This window comes from Chionomys nivalis, chromosome 13 (assembly GCF_950005125.1).
Source record: "Chionomys nivalis chromosome 13, mChiNiv1.1, whole genome shotgun sequence".
In the NCBI taxonomy this organism is placed as follows: domain Eukaryota; kingdom Metazoa; phylum Chordata; class Mammalia; order Rodentia; family Cricetidae; genus Chionomys; species Chionomys nivalis.
Genome location: NC_080098.1, coordinates 23,698,061 through 23,719,604, shown reverse-complemented (window position 1 = coordinate 23,719,604; position 21,544 = coordinate 23,698,061).

Here is a 21,544-nt window from a genome sequence, read left to right as displayed (position 1 = left end):
CTTTCTCCCCAGCTCACATTCTGCTTTCATATGGCACGCATTGCTACTTTCTGCTAAATACAGCTACACAGCTGTAATCACAGATTGACGGACAGTTCTTTAGGCCGGATAGTATGGTAGCGGTTTTCCCATAGTTCTTCACAGCACATTTTATTAATCGGCCCAGGTAAAGCTTTTACAAATTGCATGGCTGGAAAAGTCAGAGCTTTCTGCTCAAAAGTGAAGATGGAAATGTCTGTTTCTTTTTTTTTTCTCCCCAGGGGAAAAGAAAAACCCTCTGGCCTCCAGCAGTTCCCTTAAAAATAGCTTCTGTCTGCCTTGTGCCATTCTTATCACAGATTCAATTCCCATCTTGACTGTCCAGAACTGAAATCAGTCTTCTGAGTTTAAGCGCAGCTCAACCATGCACGAGCTGTTTTTATGTACATCACGGTGGTATATGTCAGCTTCGGTTGTCGGTGTTTCCGTAAAGGGTTTACTTTGGGACCCTACTTCATAGTATGAACCAAACAGATAATAAAAGGATCTTTGTGCTAGGTTGTGTCAATGTTACAAAGAAGCTATGGTTCTTGTTGCCTGACCAGCTAAAACAAAATAAAGGAGGGTTATTTTGTTCAGTCACAAAATGTAAATATCACGCAGGGTTTCTGTGTATCACTTGCTCTTGCATTTACAATGATCCATTGTTTAGCCAAGAAAAACAAATCAGAAACTGAAACTGGGTCCTTTTTACAAAAAAAAAAAAGAAAGAAATTAATAAAGAAAGAAAAAAATGGTTAATTTGGAAGTAGCTACTTATGAAAAAGATGTCCCACAGTGGCCCAAGACAGGAAGCTGCGAAGATAAAAGTTATGTGCATAGATTTTCAATGTGGTCTTTTTTTCTATGAATATTCCCTCAAAAAAAGTATAATTTCAGAGTGAAACAGGAAACAAAGTATAAGTAGGTAATAAAGCATAGGTTTTCCAGCAATTTCACTCTATTGAGATGAAAATAAGGCAAATCATATATAAAGATGATTATTGTAAATTTTACTCTTTGAATCACAACGATCATTGGTCACACAAATAAATCAAAATTACTATTTTAATATGGGCTAATGTTTGGTTATTTTTTCTTTTAAGTTTTGAATTTAGACAAACTCTGAAAGATCTTCAATGATCTGCAAGTTCAAAGTTCACATTATTGGTCTGCTTTGGGACTCATAAAAGACTCTGGTTATAGGAACATGGAATTCTTTCTAGGTGGATAGTTTTACTCAGCCCTGCGGCTAGTGCCCTCACCAGTAGGAGACATACCAGTGCCATTAAGGAAAGTAAATGATGTCAACAAATGTCTTAAGTTGGGCCTTAGAGACTCAGAGTGCTGTAGATCTTGACAGCATTATTACTTCCCTTAAAACTGTTTTTCTTAGATTGAGAAGCATTCAGGGCAATGATGGGAATACCGACTGCCACCATTCATTGATTTGTGCTCTCACGATGGTATCTTTTTATTGAGTGTCTGAAAGCCGTGCTCAGGCTGTGAGGAAAAGGTAAAGAAAAGGAGAAAAATAAATAAATAATACCAGCATAGAGAAGATCCCAGAATACCAGGCTGCAATTTACAAGGTGTGGGCTGGGAAGAGAAAACCTTTGCATTTTTCCATATTATGGGATAGGTTTTCAAATAAAACAGCTAGAATTATAGGTGTTTTTCTACTGTCTCAGTCTGTTGTGGAATAACCCTTTTGTACACTGTGAAGATGTGTCACTCAGATTGGTTTGCTCAAAAGTTGAATGGCCAACCTCTAGGCAGGATTTTCGGGCAGAACGCTGGGAAGAAGAAGGTGGAGGCATCAGGCAGATGCAGAAGAAGCAGTACATGCAGAGGGAGCAGTAACAGCCACAAATTGTGTGGCAGGATGTGGGTTAATAGAAATGTGTTAAAGTATAAGAAGTAGCTAAGAACAAGTCTAAGCTATAGGCCTGGCTTTTGTAATTAATAAACAGTCTCCGTGTCATTATTTGGGAGATAGCTGGCAGGACAGAGAAAGACATCAGTCTTTCTTGGACTTTAACATTTCGTTTTTGTGTTCATATTATTCATTGTTTATTGCTATATGCTGTGTTTGGTCTCTCCCTGTCTTTGTCACTGATAACAGTCTCAAGTGCCTTTCTGGTTTGATTTTGTGCCAGATACTCAGCCTTTTTTGTCAAGAAACGAATATAAATCTAGTTCTCTTGCTTGATCTGAAGTAGAAGGTACCTCTCCTAATGCATCTGAAGTTTATCATTAACATATAGAAAAAGATTTGATAGAAAACTCGTACACTAAGTGACCTTGATTTCATGTGTGTGATTATTTGGTTCTGAGGAGTAGAATCATTTTTAAAATTGTTAAATCAATATCAAAACCTAGGAAATATGCATAAAATAGTTGATGTATTTTTAGTTCATAACTAAAATAATAACTACAAATGTTATTATTTGTACAAATTTGATAATGTAAGAAAAAATATATATATATATGTAAAAAACTCATTTATCTTTTACAAAAAGTATTTCATAAAATATCTGAGTGTTCCATACTAATGCTGTAGACTTTAGACTCTATTTAATTTTGAAGACTTTTCTACAGTATTATTTCTGCATTCTTCTAGGGCAAATAGATTTGATATTTTTAATTTAATGTGTAGTAGCTTGATTGCTTGGTCAAATAATCTTGCCTCTAGTATATTCACTGGCACAAAACCTATCACAATTTCATTTAAAGGTTTTTAATAAAGCTTATAAAATCCATTAATTCATAGAGCCTCATGAAAGAAAAGCTTAAGAAAATACAAAATGAAAAAAATAAAAAGGTTGATACCCTTCGTATGCCTCCAAGCCTGATGCTTGGAGTATAGTCATAATGAATTTATTTGGATAACCAACGATTTTCCTAAAGTATGCCGTAAGCGTAACATCTAAAAAAATTGCTCCCAAATTTAAGACATTCTGCCCACAATGTCATACATGCATAGTTTTGGACATATTGGCGTTCTTATTGCTTCATTCACACAATGTGGAATCTTATCAGTAATGATAAGAAAGGCATGGATATTTTGATTGTAGATCTCATGAATTATTGTGAGTTTCACGTGTGCTTCAGGTACTCTTGAGAGCTACTGAATCCTATCAGCTCCTCTAGTGGCTGCAATGTCCTTTCCCCCTTTAGAATGTCTTCATTTCATTTATCTTTTATTTTACATGGAGCTCAACTAAGCATGCATAATTTAATTAAGTTCTGCAACTGCTAAGTTCTAGGAATATAAAAATTGATAAGTGTAGCTTTAGCATTGAAAAACTTACATGAGAAAAAATAGAGACAGATGAAGCAGACACTTTCTGTAAAACATCAGCAGCTGATATTACAGAGGTGAGCTTGTGTCTAAGTTATTATAATCGGCAGTTGGGAAAGGGCTTGATGAAGACAGTGTAAAGGATCAGAGATTCATTATCTATGAGGGATACCACATTAGATATGTAAGATTACTCAGAACTATGCTCTAAAACCCAGCCTGATACTATAGCAGTTAGGGACATCTATTATACAGGGCAAATTAAAGTGTATTGGTTTGTAAAAAAAAATAAGCATATTAGCATATATTGTTAATGAAATTGTCATTGATAACGATACATATCTGAAATCCCAGAGCTAAAAGAAGCAGAGTCAGAAGAATTGTCACAACTTCAGGGATAAGCCGGGCTACACAGTGAGTGCCAGTTTCTCCAGAGAGCCATAACAGAACTTTTCCTTCAAAACAATAGAAAATTGCAAAAATGTAAACTGATCTGCCTGGGAAAATTATCAAGCTCACAGTGTAGTGATATCAGAGATTAGAACTAACAGGGATTCAGATGACAGAGTCAAATGGTTTGTCTGGAATTCACAAAGTGAAGGCTGATTTGGGGACTTTAAATAAGAAGATACAGTTTTAAGAGATTTGATTGGAACATGAGAGATAGGCTATCAAACTTGTTGTGTGAGGAGATACATAAAGAGTTTTTCAATTAATTTTTAAGTTATTTACTTACTTATTTTAGTAACCAGAAAAGAACCAGAAAAAATGTAACACATATTTTAAATTCAAAAGAGCACCTTTGCAGGAAAAGACTGCATTCTTTAATCCTATGTCAATGTGCACAAACATAACTTTTGCAGACTTCTAAACAGAAGTTAAATAAAAACCCACAGCATTGGTTTAATTTCCCCCTCAAACCCAAAAGTGTGTAACAGCATGCATATTGCCAAACAGTAAATGAAACACGACAGTGATTGAAAAGGCCAAAATGTGTGGTCAATGGAAGGCAGAAGTAGGTGGCTAGCCCAGAGAGCTTGCTTACAAAGCATGGAGTTTTTAGAGAGGTTTTCAAAGGAAGATTATGCCATCAGTTTGGTGACAGCAAATGCATGTGATTGCTCTCCCTATCTATTATCTGTACAAATCCTTAGAATGTCAGCTTTCATTTCTAAATATAAACTATTCTTGACAAATCCATCCCATCCCACTTAGTGTGGCACATTAGGCATCAACTCAAACACAGGCTTTGCTTTATATATTACACAATATAATTAGAAATAAAATGATCAGCTGTGATATCTGAGAACTTCAGGACATAAAACTGATGGGAAATATAAGTATTCAAACCAGTCCCGCCATAAAGCGGCTCACGAGTCTTTTGAACAAACGAGGAAGCTGCAGCATTAAAAATTACAGAAAAAAAAGTGCATGCCACATGATAAAAGGCACTTACTGTAGAAAACTGTCAGAAAGAAGATAAAGGTTTTATTCAAATGTCTGGAAAGTCTGGTAGATTCAGAATTGAATACAGACCACGGGAGGATTAAGAAAACCCCCAGGACTCAAGTTTATGTAAGTCACCAGAGAGTGACGATGGGGTTTACTTGAATACATGAGGGTGAAGGGGATTTTCTTATCTTCACATTTTTCTTCGGCTTTAATAATGTGAATGTGGTTCTACTTCTTCAGCTAATGCACAGAAGAGTGATGTGAGCCTAGAAAGATGGTCAGTGTGGCCATAACAATGGAGAGGCTTCCAATAAAAATCCCATATTCTCACTTTATTTCGAAGAGAAATCCACAGCTAAATTATATTGGGAGACGCCACATTAACAAGATCGGCACTCTCAAGAAATTTTGTAGGAAAAAATCTGAAAACTATCGTTCTACCTTGTGGCTGCGGTTGAAAATAATGTTGTATTGCTGAGCTGACTGACAGGAATGACCACCTCTGAGTAGCATTGCATTTATTTGTGTCTCTACTTATAACATATCTGAAAGAAAAGCTAGACAAGATAACATGAAATTTAATGAATAAATCTTTTCATCAAAATACTGACAAAAATCTGGATTTTTTCACTCTCATTAATTAGTATAAAATATGATGAGTTTTAAATGACATTGGGAACTGGGCAACTGTGGCAAGAGCCTTATCTTTAATAAACCTCATTATAGTTGTGAAATGGAAGCATGTGGCAGCAGAGATCCATCTTTTAAGTATTAATGTGCATGCTGTACATTAGAAAATTCCACACAATACAAACATATTGCTATCAGTGCCAAAAATAAGTCAATAAGTCAATAGAAAGATGGGAACAGAACCTTGTGATGTATAGCAGATGCATCAGCACAGGCAACGGGAAAAGAGAACAAAAGCTTCCCCTAGTTAGTTTCTTCCATGTTTCTCTCAAAAATAAAAATAACTGAGGTTCATATTGTCATGTATCATAAAGCAGTGTACAACAACTGAGAACTCTCTCTAAAACCCCCGTAACTACAGACTTTTCTGTAGCCCACTGCTGCCCGTAGCCAGTGATAATTTCTTTTTCAAAAAATGTACTTCCACTTGTGAAGTTCAATATTCCTGCAAAACTGAGCCATTGTCACACATTAACGCTTGATCTATTCTCTACAGCATACCAATAGACTCTCTTCTCCAGGACCAGAACATCCCTACGGTGTATAATAACAGAGAGCAGGTCATTCATGTGTGGAATTGAAGGAGATTGACGATGGCAAATACAATTGGATTTAAAATGAAAATGTTCACATGGTGCTTTTTAAGGTCTAATTGCTGCTACGATGATGCTATCCATTGCGTTTTTAGGTACTATCCTCTAGCAGAGGCTAAGATATATAGGTTTTAATATCAGCAATACTCCGAAGTGAAGAAATCACCACCATCTCCTTTGCCCTCGCCCACAGTGTTTGTGGAACTTGAAAGCACATTTTTGCACTTAGCCTCAAAGTGACCTTGCAAGGGAAGGACCTGTGGACATCCAGACGTCGACCATAAAGCAGAGGAAATGCTTGTGAAAGGAAGCACCTATTCTTTTTCTTTAGCTTAGAAGCTCCGAGAGTTAGCTCAATACAGGCTGATGGCAGCTTCTGCGAATTCGAACTGCAACGCAAGTGTACTTCTGGGTTGAATCTAATTCAAAATACTTCCTTCAGCCAATGAGTTAAGTTCAGGCTTCAGCGCTCACCTGTATGCATAAGTCACAGTGAAAGCTGTGGACAAATGTTTCAGCTGGCCCCTACTCTCAACAAGTACATAGTTCATTACATTATATATAATGTGGAGGTGGCACCCACCAACTACAGTCTGGATTTATATTGTGCTTTTGATACACTTAATGAGTAACATGGGGGATAGATTTTGCAGGCAATTGGAATCACACAATTCCATGTAACAGAATGTAATGGCCTTAAAAATTGGCTCTTTTTTTTCAAAGAAAAAAAAAAGATGTTTCCAAGTAAGGAATTGCTGTGTATACATGTGTCCTAAGCAATTTTCACAGTAGCCCTCATCAGTCAGTGTTGAGCTAAATGTTACTCTTGGAGCATCTGAAGTTAAAGAAAAATAACAGATGCTCCTAAAGAAAATAATAGGTGCTCTCTTTCACTGGCCTTCTCCCTTTGTTCCTCTTTGTTGTTTATCAGGCTGTGTGAAACTTTATTTTTAGCTCAATTTTATTTTTCTTGAAGATGGAAAACAGAGTCAGCATGTTGTGAAAGCAGTAATTCTAATGTGAAATTTTCATGATAATTTCTCAGTTAGAGGGGGAGTAGACTTAACAAAGAAGACCCATCTACTGGGTTTCTGCGGAGATCTTCACAGCCAAATGTCAGTATCACCAAATCTAAGGAGCAGAGAGCAATCTAAAGGGGTCTACTCATCAAAATAAGACTTACCTTTCATTAGACCCTAAGGACGATACTCAAATTCAAGCACTCAGTTCGGAATGGAGACGAAAGGCTAAGCAGGGCACTGGAGAACAGACACAGAATGAAAAGCATCTATCAAGGTAGTAACTACTTCTGGTGCCGGAAATTCAGTCTTGAAGGGAAAATATCTGGAAGAAATGTGTAAGAAATAGTACTCCAAAAAAGTGTATTAATTACTATTGTGATTTAATAATCAAAATGCCCAAAAGAAAAACTTAAAAATGTGATCTTTATTTCAGCTTATGGTTTGAAAGGGTTCAGTCCACAGTTCGCTGAATCTGTATAAATGGTGGTCAAAGGTGGAAACACTTGGCAGAGGAATTTCTTCATGGCAGAAGAAAAAAAATAAAAGCAAGGGGGAAATACATGAGGGACCAGGGAAAGGTAAAATTCCAAAGACTGGGTGCAATGACCTACTTCTTCCTGTCACCATGTCCCACTTCTCGCCTTTTGCCACTTCTAAGTAATGTTAAGACACATCCATCCAGAAATCAATCCATTCATGAGGTGAAAATTGTCCCTAGAATAATTAACATAGAATGTCCCAGGAATGTCCTTCACTACATGTCTCTCAGGCCAGTGACGATGACAGTTAAGAGTCAGCATCCCCAGAGGCAACGGGTCTGGTTAAGGCTGTAGGAACCTCTGCTGGTCTTTGATGGAAGCTGTTCCTGGAACATGTGTGAAGTGAGGACCCCGAGAAGTGGCTACAGCTCACTCTTGCATTACTTCAGTTCTCTTCAGCCCTCTAATTTATTTCTTACTGTCATTGATTTTTCAAAATGAGAGTTGAACATAATTTCTCTTCAACATCAGAAGGGCTGGCAGTTATAGAATCGAGGAATGCTATTGAGACAGGCTGAAGCGATAAATATTCATTTTCTCTCTACTGCAAACATATTCTGTACTGGATTCTTCACTAGATAGTATTTCCAATAGCCTGAACTTCTTGTTCAAAATTCTGTGATTTCTGCCATTTGATTTGAGCTATCAGCAGACATGAGGATACCTTAATGGATCTCACGAGCTACGCACAGCATCGTCATTGTACAACTACCCTGGTGGTAACCATACCTTCTTACGGTAATCAGTTTAGATTACTCCTTGTAATATACTAAACTTTTTTGTTTTCACACAGATTTTCTGAATGAAGAGATACAATGTAGTTGTTTGATAGGTAAAACTTTTTCTTTGGTCAAATCCCTATTGTGCCTTCTGAGAAGTACACCTTCCTGAAGAGCAGAAACTAGTTTCCTACACGAAAGTAGGGCATCGAGTATTACAGTGGCGGAACCAATTCCGCTTACATCCCTTAGGTTCCAAATAATATATATATGTCTAATTTGCTGAGGCCACACACAAGATGACATTTTTCAGTTTTGAGTGAGTAGACATGATTAAATGTGTGTTCACAATAGCCAAAGACATGGAACAGACTAAGAAAATTATTCTGTCTTAGTTCAGTATGATGAGTCAGTGAATTCATTTTGAGTACTTACAAATGAATCAGTATTGGTGAAGGGCTCTTTATAGCAACATAGGACAACAAAAAAACTACAGTACTGAAAAGTTCAACCCAGTATAGGTGACAACCTCATTGAAATTGAACCAGGGAGTCCCATTCTCAGTTATCCTGCCTCCTTTTTATCTAGTACATCTTAAGAACAATTGGAGAAGGGGGGAGGGAGCAGGAGAGAGTAAGGAATGGAATCCTATGTGTCCTTCAAAGTGAAGATCTGTGACATTTTCCCATAGGACTAGGTGGTATTATCACTTTCATTCCTGTTGCCAAAGACTCATCTAGATATCACTGTATTGTTCTGCTTATGAGATTGACAAGATCATAGGGACAAAGTAAGCTCTTCTCCATTGGCCAATGAATGCTGCTCCTTGCTGGAGAGGTTGTGGAGGAAGGGGCACACTCATCCATTGCTGGTGGGAATGCAAACTTGTGCAACCACTTTGGAAATCAGTGTGGTGATTTCTCAGGAAATTTGGGATCAACTTACCCCAAGATCCAGTAATACCACTCTTGGGAATATACCCAAGAGATGCCCTATCATACGACAAAAGCATTTGTTCAACTATCTTCATAGCAGCATTGTTTGTAATAGTCAGAACCTGGAAACAACCTAGATGCCCTTCAATGGAAGAATGGATGAAGAAAGTGTGGAATATATACATATTAGAGTATTACTCAGCGGTAAAAAACAAAGTCATCGTGATTTTGCATGCAAATGGATGGAAATAGAAAGCACTATCCTGAGTGAGGTATCCCAGACCCAAAAAGATGAACATGGGATGTACTCACTCATAATTGGTTTCTAGCCATAAATAAAGGACATTGAGCATATAATTTGTGATCCTAGAGAAGCTAAATAAGAAGGTGAACCCAAAGAAAAACGTATAGTCATCCGCCTGGATAGGGGAGGTAGACAAGATTGCCGGCAAAAACTGGGAACTTGGGGGTGAGGTGGCATGGGGCTAAGGGGAAATGGGGTGAGAAACATGAGAAGGGGAGGATGAGGGGAGCTTGGGGGAATGGGATGGTTGGGATATAGGAAGGGTGGATACGGGAGCAGAGAAATATATATCCTAGTTAAGGGAGCCATCTTAGGGTTGGCAAGAGACTTGACTCTAGAGGGGCTCGCAGGTGTCCAGGGAGATGTCCCCAGCTAGTACCTTGGGCAACTGAGGAAAGGGAACCTAAAATGACCCTATCCTATAGCTATACTGATGAATATCTTGCATATCACCTTAGAACCTTCATCTGGTGATAGATCGAGATAGAGGCAGAAACCCGATTTGGAGCAATGGACTGAGCTCTTAAGGTCCAAATGAGGAGCAGAAGGAGGGAGAACATGAGCAAGGAAGTCAGGACCACGAGGGGTGCACCCACCCACTGAGACAGTGGAACTGATCTATTGGGAGCTCACCAAGGCCAGCTGGACTGGGACTGAATAAGCATGGGATGAAACCGGACTCTCTGAACATGGCAGACAATGAAGGCTGATGAGAAGCCAAGGACAATGACACTAGGATTCGATCCTAATACATGAACTGGCTTTGTGGGAGCCTAGCCTGTTTGGTTGCTCACCTTCCTGGACCTAGATAGAAGTGGGAGGACCTTGGACTTCCTGCAGGGCAGGGAATTTGGACTGCTCTTCAGTATCGAGAGGGAGGGGGAATGGAGTGGAGGGAGGGGGAGAGAAGTGGGGAGAGGGGGAGGGGAGTGGGGGGAGGGGTGATGTGTGGGAGGAGAGGGAGGGAAACGGGAAACGGGGAGGAGGCGGAAATTTTAATTAAAAAAATAAAATAAAAAGAAAAGAAAAAGAAAGTGAAATCTCTCCTACTTGCATTGTGTTTGAACACTGATTCCCAGATGGTTGCACTGCTTTGACAGATTCTAGGAGCTTTAGGAAGCAAAACTTTGTTGGAGAAAGTTTATCTCTGGAGGAGGCGCTGAAGATTTTTCTAACCAGTCCTCCTTCCTGCCTGTTTACTTCTAGACTGCAGATACAAAGTAGCTAGCAGCCTGACGTTCTGCTACTGTCTTTCAGGCCACGATGAACGTGTATCTCTTTTGCAAACGTGAATCAAAGTAAGACCTTGCTTCCTTAAATTGCTTTTGCTAAAGCAATGAAAAAAATGTAACTAATCAAGATCATGTGAACACATACCAAGTTGCCCGTTACACTGAATGTCAAACACTACTTTTGTCTCCTTAGTTTCCTTAGCAGTACATGGTCCTTAATCGTTTTCCAGTCTCTGATACTATAGAGCTGTCAGATGATGATAACCCAGTGTCTTAGAGGGAATGATGTCCTTTATATTGCCTCAAATTATTCGGTCTTTGTCTTGAGTAGGGGTGAGTAGCTACTTTGCTCGGTTTCCCTACTCCCTTGGCATTCAGACTAATCTGAGTCATCTCTACCCATCACAGTATTATGAAGAAGGCTAGGGGATGCTTTCTTACTTTTCACTTAAAAGTGAGTATTCAGAGGCAGAATACTTACTTACTGTCGTCGTTTCCTACACTGAACCATTATTATTGGTCCTCTCTGTACATTGAATCCTGTGGTTCCCTTCTTTCATATTAAAGGATGGCTCTAAGTGTTTCTTTCTTTCACATCTCTCTGACTCTTGGCCTCTTCTCATCTTAACTCTCCCTATGAATTTCATGATTTTGGATCCCAGAAAAAGATTTTTGACACAGATGAAATACATATTATCTTTTACATTTTACCTCAGCCACCACAATTACCACTACGACCACCACCATCACCACCACTACCACCAATATCATCATCATCATCAACAACAACACAGAAAGCCATAATCTCCATCTTATTCTGTTTTTTACTCAAATTAACTCAAGTTGGAAGCCTAACTTCCAACTATGCAGATTTTGACCACAAGCACCTTTCTTATTATAATTTATTTTTTTACATGAACAAATTGACTTTCAGTTACACATTTTATTTCTGATAGCAGAGGCCACACAGTTGGTTTGGTCTTAGTCACATGTCATCCTTACTCTCATCAGGGTCAATATAACAGTTACTATACGAAAATGCACACTATCACATACCACATGGTAAAGGACGACCATATCAAGATCATCTTCATAGACTATTCCACCTAAGATTCAAAATATATCATAGCCCCTGTTGCATGTTGTACTATCCATAGACATGGCTATTCAACCACTGTGATAAAACTAGCATTCAGTTCTGCCATGTCCCATGCTGGCCGCCAAATTGCTTAGCTTTTTTTGGGGGGGGGGATGTAAAAAATTGTCTTTCAGATAAACTAAAATGCCAATTCTATCCAAATTTACGTTGATAAACCAAAGAGTTTACTGTTATTTCTTATAAGGTATGGGAGAGACTGGGGCATAGATTATTAAAAACACTGTACCACCAAAGAGTCTCCCTAATTCTAGGTGATGATCTCATGATAAATGCACCATGGAAACTCACCGTCATCTAATTTTCAGCTTTATATATTCTAACATTGTTTTCTAACAATAAGAGCATATGCAGCTGTGAGAAGCAATATGATAGTGGTAATAATTCCAACTGAGAGCCTTGGGAAATTCTTTCCCTTCTACCAGATGCTGTTAATAACTCCATTATCATTATTATAGACTTGATTATCACTGGTTGGTCTGCTTATTTGTAATATTGATCCACAATCCCTCTGCTCCAAGATGATGATTGATGGGATAGTCATGCTATTCCTAGAAGAAAAATCTGTACTATGGCAGATGGCTGTAGAAGTCAGAGCAGAAGTATATTTTGAAGGTCAGCATCTGCGTTCCATGGAGACTCTCCCTAATTTGAGATTTAAACTATGTCTTTAAAAAGTACTTTTTTTTTCCTTCAAGAGCATAAATTTCTATGTTCTTTATATCAAATCAAAGGGCCCTATTAGGCAAAGGTCAATTGTTGTAAGCTCTTCACATAAGATTATATTGTGCTAATTACATGAAGACAAATCAAACACGTTTGTCAGTATTTGAATACTACCATACCAGAAACTAGGGAGGACAGATTGTCCGAATTCAGAAGATGACTAATCTAAAACAAAAAATAATAAATAAAAATATGAGAACCATATACTTTGCCATGACTAGTTTGCTTCTTTCTGAGATAGCATTAAGATAGCAGTATTTGATGTGATCAGTTTGGATAGTCTGCATATTTAATAGCTCCGTCAACTACAGAGGGAACTAATGCTGTTGTAACCTTAATGTTGGATTTAGGAATATTCTGTTCATGGGCCCTCAAACACCTAAGAACAGATGCAATAGACATCAATTGAACAAGTCATCTTATCCTTGGGATCCATTCAGTGCCTTTTAAGTAGAATCTTCCCTTGACGGGATTGAGGCATAAGGATTTACTTCGTCATGAAAGAGGTTTCCATATCCCATTGTGCTTGGATACTTGCATGCATGACATTCTTGTGTATGTTGATAGATTTTTCTCTGAGAAGATCTAAGTAACTTTGATGCCTTACGGCATATTGCTGCTCTGATTATTCAGGATAGCACTCTAGCTATCATGCTAGTCATTTGAAAATATTTCTATAGACCCTTTATAGCATATTCAACACCTATTTAATCAATCTGATAAATTGTCTTGTGAAGAAATCACGTTAAGAACCTTACACATATACTCTGTGTCTCTCCTGACATTTCCAAGATATTTTCTATAACTCCTTTATTCCCCAAGTACACAAGTTGAGGATGTGATGTTCTATACAAATCTTGATAAATTTTCTTTTTTTTCATGATTTATATGGTGTAACGAAATGTAATTTACCTTGCCTGCAGTGTCTCAATAGTCTCTAAATTATCGGGCCCTTAAAATACCTGAGTAATATAGCATATATTTTGTGAAAAAATGACTTGTTTCTGAACCTGTGTGTACAATCAGGTTATTTACAGAGTCTATTATTTAAGTATCACTAGATATAATTAACATTATAGTGCAAACATAGAGGTGAGGGAAATGTTCTCTACAATGCCCTATCAAGTTCTTTTTACACTGTATTATGTCATAAAAAAGAAGAAACTGCCTGAAATATAGTTGTCCTATAGCATCAAAATAAATGAATGATGCTATTGGTTCAAAGTGAGATAACTATTGATTATGTTGCGCGAAGTGTGTCATAACTACATTTCCCAGATGTACTGTTGTGAAAATACCCTCATAGTCACATCCATAGGGATGTCTCCTAGGTGACCCCAAATCTAGTCAAGTTTCCAACAAGGACAACCGTCACACATTCCTTAACATGGTAAACTATTACCAGTTCTTTAACTGCACTAATCTGTTCTAACAAAGACTGGAAAAAAATCATCACAATAGTTAGACTAAGGCTACTTATTTATTGATTTGCCTCATTTCAATAATAATCCAAATGTGTGTTATTCATCTAGGATATAGGATGATGAGAGATATATATTTGACCAAAACTGATCTCTATAAATGTTGTATGAGTTTACAGCCTAGTTCTGTAAGAAGGTGTTAATAATTATCACCATCCTATCAGTGATTTTATCAATTTTAAAAGAATTTTGATAACTTGATAGGTAAAACTGCTTCTTACAGGAATGTTGTTGTATATTTCTCTTAACAGTGAAACTGAGTATACTTTATATATAAGGGATATTAATAGTAAAGTTTTATTATGAACTATGTTTTAATGACTTTGAACACATTTCCCATGAGTTATTAGTCTTTTTAAATTTTTTATTATTTTATTACTTTAAAAAATAGCAATCCAAATTCTCATTCCCTTCCCTCCTCCCACTCTCTTCACACACTCTCCCACCCATCACCCCTCCAATCCTAGGAGAGGACAAGGCACCCTACCCTGTGGCAAGTCCAAGGCCCTCCCTACTACATATAGGATCAGCAAGGTATACATCCAAAGAGAGTAAGATCCCAAAAAGTCAGTACATGCAGTAGAGATAAATCCCAGTTCCACTATCTGTGGCCCCTCAGTCTGCCCCAACTGTCAACCATATTCAGAGAGACTACTTTGATCCCATGCTTGTTCACTCTCAGTTCAGTTGGAGTTGGTGAGCTCCTATTAGCTCAGGCAAACTATCTCAGTGGGTGAACCCCTCATGGTCTTGACCTCCTTGCTCATATTCTCACTCCTTCCACTTTTCAACTGGACCTTGGGAGCTCAGTCCAGTGCTCCAATGTGGTTCTCTGCCTCTGTTTCCATGTTGTTGGATGAAGGTTCTATGGTGATATTTAAGATAATCATCAGTCTGACTACAGGGCAAGGGTTTAGGGTTTTAATTGGGGTCATTCTTGTGGATTCCTGGGCCTTTTTCTAGGGCCAGGTTTCTTGTTAACCCCATAATGGCTTCCTCAATCAAAATATCTCTTTCCTTGCTTTCATACATGCCCTTCCTTCATCTCTCTATCCCATTCCCTCAAGTTTTCCTCAGCCCTCCCCTTCTCCCCTTTCTTCTACCCCTACCCCCACGCTCCCAATTTTGTCAGGCGATCTTGTTTGTTTCCAATTCCCAGGTGGGTCTACATGTGTTTTTCTTTGGGTTTACCTTATTACTTAGCTTCTCTAGGATCATGAACTATAGGCTCAGTGTCTTTTGTTTATGGCTAGCATCCACTTATGAGTGAGTACATAGCATATTCATTTTAGGAGGGGGGGTTACCTCATTCATTAGGATAGTGTTTTCTAATTCCATCTATTTGCATGAAAAATTCAAGATGTCATTGTTTTTTACCACTAAGTAGTACTCTATTGTGTAAATGTACCACACTTTCTTTATCCATTCTTCAGTTGAGGGGCAGCTAGCTTGGCTAAGATGAAAATAGCAATGATAGCTTATGTTGGAGAGGATGTGAAGTAAGGGGAACACTCAGTCATTGCTGGTGGGAATACAAACTTGTGCCACCACTTTGGAAATCAGTGTGGCGGTTTCTCAGAAAATTGAGAATCAACCTACCTCAGGATCCAGCAATACCACTCTTGCGAATAAACCCAAAAGATGCTCAATCATACCTCAAAAGAATTTGTTCAACTATGTTCATAGCAGCATTATTTGTAATAGCCAGAACTTGGAGTTGTTAGTCTTAAGTATTGAATATATGAGTACTTTCTATTTTAAGATATTTAAAATTTATATGACTGTATCAGTCACTTCATTCCCCAGATATTTTTTCTCAGTCTATTTTGAGGTCTTTATTTTTTCATAAATTTCAATTTTATTTTATTTAATAAAACTTAATACTCTTTATATTCAAAAGCCTTGTTAATTTTGTATTATATCATTTCTTAAAACTCTAAAGAATTATTTCAGTAAATACTCTTGGAATTTCGAAGCAATGTTTTATTTTAAATAAGTATATGCTCATCTTACTATGTTTAGATTTTTTAAAAGACAACATAAGAAAATTTCTTAATAAGTAAAGGATTGTATCAAGTATATTTTTTACACATATTCCACCACAATATTTTTAAGTTAAAAAAGTATATTGTTTAATTCCATCACATTATATTTATCTTTACTATGTTTCAGGATTCTGTATAGTAAAATTTAATGCTGGATTTTGAAATTTAATATATATATAAAATCCATATTATTATAATTATCTTTGCAAAAGTTTGAATTAACAAAGAAATTATGTTATATACATACTAAAAACGCCTAATGTTTTCTTTGTCTGGAGAACAAAGATTTGAAAGGTTACTTTCGTTAAAGTCAAAGAACAGTTGTTCTTGAGAAAGGGCCCAAGACTTACTTAAACATTGTCATTGATACACAACAGAAGAAACATAGAAGAATACAATGACTATTGTCTATTACCTATTGCAAGGATGCTATTGTAAACCCTTGTTTTAAAAAGAACTGGATATTCAAAACCCTCCTTCCTATTTTTTGAAGAAAAGAACCAGGTAGGTTTTTGCTGGCTTGTTTACTTTTATAATTTGATTTTGTTTGTTGGTTGGCTGGTGGTTTTTTTGTATGAGAATGTTATTTCCTTATTTTGTGAGAACTATTTTTTTTAAATGTTCTGTAGTTGTCAAATTGGATTTTTATAGAAAATTATCCAATGTCATCTGGATTTTTATATTTATTTATATTTCTTCTCAAATGTTTCTTCTTTCAATTCTGCCAATTTCCGTGGCCATTATTTAGAGTCAATTTTTTTTTTTGTAGTTTCTACTTTTGTTTAGGTGTAATGCTTACATGCCATCGCATCATTTATAATTAGGTAAGAAATAAACTACTGTGAAAAATATGGAAAAGTAGGCTTAGTGTAGGAAGTCAGTCTTACAAAATTCATTGAACTAACTGAGAAAAATTAACTGGGAAGCTAATTCTCTGTGTGTGGTGAAAGCTGCTGTGGAAGAACAGGACTACCTGGCAGGAAGAAAAGCTGGAGACGCAACTGCAGCCAGCAGGAACAAACATGAGTGCGCCTGGCCTACCCTCATATACAGTCACCAACTGCAGTGCTCAAGGACAGATGGAAATCCATCCTGTCCCCCACTGTCTCCAAGCTCAAGAGATGTCGGCCAACAAGAGAAGCTGGCATCTCATCAAAGGATAAGGACGCTGAAAAGATGGTGGGCAGGACTGAGAGAAGGTCTGGACCTGGCTACTGCCCAGAGTGATTAGATACACACATGTATGTGTTTCCTGACACCGTTAAGGCACAAAGAGTGGATAGTGTGTCACTTGCATCTTCTGCTTCTTTTAATCTTTTTTGTTTGTTTGTTCTCTTGGCATAACTCAGGACCAACATTGGAAAAACATTCTACAAATATAATTTTATCTTATCTCAATTGACTTGGTACAGAATGTAGTTGGTATTTTGTCAAAAATGTCATCAACCTATGCACCCTTCATGTAAATATCTTTAAATTTTCAACAAAATCATTAGTAAAATCATCATTCTGTCTAGTATAATTTAACTACCATTTATACAAAGGCAAACATACTTACCTACTCCATCCAAAATATTATCTGCAAATTCAATTGCCACATTTTATTCATTTTCGACTGATTTTTGTTCTATCTGAATCATAACCTACTTTTGATATTCAACAATGAAAATTTTGTTGTAAAGCTTAAATAATCTCACCACAGTTATATTAGATAGTAGGGTCATGGATTATTGAAAATGGAAAAGGAAAGCACTTGCTATAATGCATGCAAATGTTTTATGACAAAGTACAATATTAATATCATACTTTTATTCAACCAAAATGTCTTAGCTGACATTTAAGTCTGCTGGCTCCAACATTCTTTCAAATTTCTTCTCTTTTAAGAATCAATTATCCAAGTTTCTATGTTCACTCAGGCACTTTAAAATTCCATTTTTCAAGCCTAAAAATTAGAGGTTTTCTTAGATCTTGTTAAATTTTATAATTTACTTTTATCATAAGATACAGGTTTACCAAAAAAAGGAATTTAAGATGCAAGTCATAATGGTATTAAATTAAATTTAATTTTTTTCTGATATTTTCCACATAAGATTTTTAGATTATCTGCTTGCCATGGGTAAAGACACTGAAGATAAAAAACCATGTGTCCAGAAGCATTAAGGACATCTCAAAAGCAAATGATTCATATGTAACATCCTGAAATCATATGTTGTGCCAGCTACCCCGCCTAGAATTATCCCTATGTCCAGCATAGCCAGGCTATTATCAAATTAACGTAACTTGTTATCACAGTGCTCGTGTTTAATTAGCCCTTCTCTGTTGGCTTAACATTAAATTATAATACTTATGTTAGGAAACTCCTCTCATATATGATGAAGCTATCTTGTTTTGTCACACCAGCAAAGAGAAAAAGCACAAGAAATTCTTAGAAGAGAAAGACCAGGAAAAAGAGGAAAAAAGGAGAAGGAGGCCAGGACAGGGAGGAGTATGTGAGAGAGAGGGTAACACAGAGGAGGAGGAGAAAGAGCAGTGAGTCCAATACAGCATAATCTCTTGAGCGTGAAAAAGAAAACCCAGAATCTCACATATTATTATATTTATATATAATATACTATTCATCTTTTATTTTATTATTAATCTCTTGTTATGAATGCTTTGTAAATTAGCTTCACCATAATTATGCATGTGTAAACTATTACTCTTGTGATTTCAGGGATCTGTTACACTTTTTGGGACACACCTTCTGATGAAAGAGGGAACTGCTTTACTCTTGCTCACATACATATTCTGGAAGTCAAATTTCTTCTATGTAGTGGATATAATGTCTTCCAGTCATTATACATTCTCTTTGCGGTTTTACTGGCTTGAAGAGTCCACTATAGATAGTTTCCACATTCCAGATCCTACTGAGCTAATTGCAGGAGACAACGTATACCTTTGGAAAGGGGATTTTTAAACTTTAAGAGTAACACTGGTGGAGGAAGAGAAAAATAAATTTTAAAGTGTTAGTGGAAACTATAGAGACATGAAAGTGAGTCCATCACCTCTCTTCATTCCTCAGAACTTTGAGTTTGTTCCAGTCCTCAAGATAGTGCAGCAAGGTAGTCCCATTATTCGGGTCTTCAAAAGCAATTGTTCCAATCAGATAGTGGTTGGTTACTCCCACAACTTTTGTGTTACAAATGTACCAACGTATCGTGTAGGCCAGTCACCACTATAGATCTCAAGTTGGCATTAGCCTTTTTCTTTAATAACAAGCAGAGTACCTACCAATAGTATTAATACAGTCAGTAGCAATGAAGGCACTGGATAGGCATCAGCTCAACTTCTCCATGTTCAGTGAGTTATGCATATTTGTTTGGGCATTTAAAAATTATTTATCTATTATTGTTATTATGTTCTCATATATTAGATACCAACCATATTTTCCTCTTCCCCTCACTGTCCCCCGATCTCCCCCTTCACCAGATACCTTCCCTCCTTCTCCCTTCAGGAAAAAACAGGCCTCCTAAGGACATCAACTAAACACAAACGTGGCATAATATGCTGCAACAAAAAGACCAGGGACATACCATCACATCAAGGATGGAGGAAGCAACCCAGTGGGAGGAATAGGGTCCCATAAGTAGGCAAGAGTCGGCCACCACCCTGCTCTCACTTTAGCAATCCAGTGAGAGCACCAAGCTACTTGGCCATAGCATAGATGTAGGGGACCTAAGTCAGACCTCTACAGGCTCCCTGATCTCTGCAAGCGCTTATGTGTCCCAGTCAATTGATTCTGTGGAACATGTTCTGTTGGTGTACCTGATCTCTCTGATTCCTTCTATCCTTCCTCCCGCTTCTCTACAGGACACCCTGAGCTCTGTCTAATGTCTGGCTATCGAACTCTGAATCTGCTCTCATAAGTTGCTGGGTGAAGCCTCTGATCGCTTTAATGAGGACTGTGGTCCCAGAACACTCTGCAAAAAGGATTAACTGGTGGTTGGATGTTTTGCAGGTTGGTTGATATCCCAATCCCTCTACTTGAATGAAATCTTGATTGGTTACAAGAGATGGTCAGTTCAGGCTCCGTGTCGCCCATTACTAAGATTCTTAGCTAGAGTTACTCTCATAGATCCCATGGAGTTTCTATTATTAATGGTTTTCATCTTGTCCCCAAAATGCCTCCCTAATTCAAGTCATTTCTCCCCATTTTTTTCTCCCTACCCTCTTCAGTTGATCCCGTCTGGTTCCCAACTCCACCTGCCCCTAGTCCACCAGTGAAATCGGTTATATTACTTGCTGGAAAGGGAACTAGTCTGCCACCACTGACAGTGTGCTATTTGCCTTAGAGAGCCTTTCAGTTTCATGTGGTCCCATTTATTAATTGTTGCTCTTACTGCCTGCTCTACTGTTGTTCTATTCAGGATGTTGTCTACGGTGCAAATTAGTTCAAGGTGATTCCAAAAAATGATATTCCATAAAACACAAAAGAAAAATTTAACCTTACTTTTTAAAAAAAAAAACTTATATTTCTGGTTATGAGTTTGCATGAAATTTCTGTGTGTGGAAATGTTTGTGTCTCTGAGTCTGCATGTATTTCTTTTGCTCCTTTTTTTCTGTTTTTGCTTGTTTTGTCCTATTCTTGATTGTTTCTTTTTACTTTGTTTCATTTATCATCATCATATTATTATTATTATAATACTATTAGATGCTTATATGTTTTCTAAAGAAAGAGAACCAAGAAAGGAAGTGGATTTGTGTGGGTTCAAAAGAAAGAAAATTGTAATCAAAATATAATGTATAAAAAAATCTGTTTTCAATAAAAAAATTAATTCTTAAGAAAGATAGATATCTTTTAGAAATATTAAGAAAAAAGTAAATGATCCAACTCTTGCCATTTGTGTGTGTGTTTGTGTGTGTGTGTGTGAATAAGGAATGTGTGGGTTTTTTTCCAAATATGGAGAGTAACCAAAGGAAAACAACAAATACAAAATGTACTAACTCAAGACCAGATTTATTTTTCTTTAGAGTAACTTTATTTTCCAAAATCAATGCTGTAATAAAATTGACAATTATTATAAATAATTGTCATTTTATGAGTTTTACATGGTCTAAGAGAATGCTATTGATGATGAGAACAAAACTTTCTTATCTATGATGAGAATATTCCAGATAATGATTGTCAACAAGCCTAATTGGTATCCCTACATCATGCTACATGCTACTGCACAGAATTTATCCTTGCTACTGTCAGGCTACAGTGAGTACTGCCTAAAATGGCAGTCCATGTTTTTCATTCTAAGAAAAATGCCCATCCCTGATACCATAGATGCTTTGTTCATTACT